The sequence below is a fragment of the Penaeus monodon genome, chromosome 32 (genome assembly GCF_015228065.2).
Source record: "Penaeus monodon isolate SGIC_2016 chromosome 32, NSTDA_Pmon_1, whole genome shotgun sequence".
Classification (NCBI taxonomy): Eukaryota; Metazoa; Arthropoda; class Malacostraca; order Decapoda; family Penaeidae; genus Penaeus; species Penaeus monodon.
In genome coordinates, this window is record NC_051417.1 from 24,225,592 (window position 1) to 24,225,982 (window position 391).

At 29.4% G+C, this 391-nt stretch overlaps 1 protein-coding gene across 1 annotated transcript in view; it reads right to left on the bottom strand.

The window, feature by feature from the left end:
- LOC119593736 (probable cation-transporting ATPase 13A3) overlaps positions 1 to 391 on the bottom strand; it is a gene marked incomplete in the record, with an annotated part of 69,470 nt that overhangs the window by 3,916 nt on the left and 65,163 nt on the right.

The following is a 391-nucleotide window of genomic DNA, read 5'->3' on the forward strand; positions in this document are numbered from 1 at the left end:
TTTTCATATCTACTTCATAACTCATTGGACATGTATTATCCACAGAATAGGATACAAATAAGATTTTTTTTCATGAATGGGGTAAATAATTGAGGTCAGGTAAGATTGGTAATTAAGCACTACTGGAGGCATTTATTTATAACCAAAATTAATGCTGCAAAACAAAACACAATGGACAGTCCAAAACAATCATTTTCCTGATAACTCAGGGTGATATTGCAAATGAATAAACTAAAGATCCAAACTGCTAAAAACAACCAATTCCTTTTTATTTGCCTTATTTAAGAAAGTTTGTTGCTGTAACTGTGTTTACATATTACCCGACTCTTATATTTATTATTTTACTAAATTCTTATAGCATAATATGGCTCATAAAATGTATTTTGGCTGT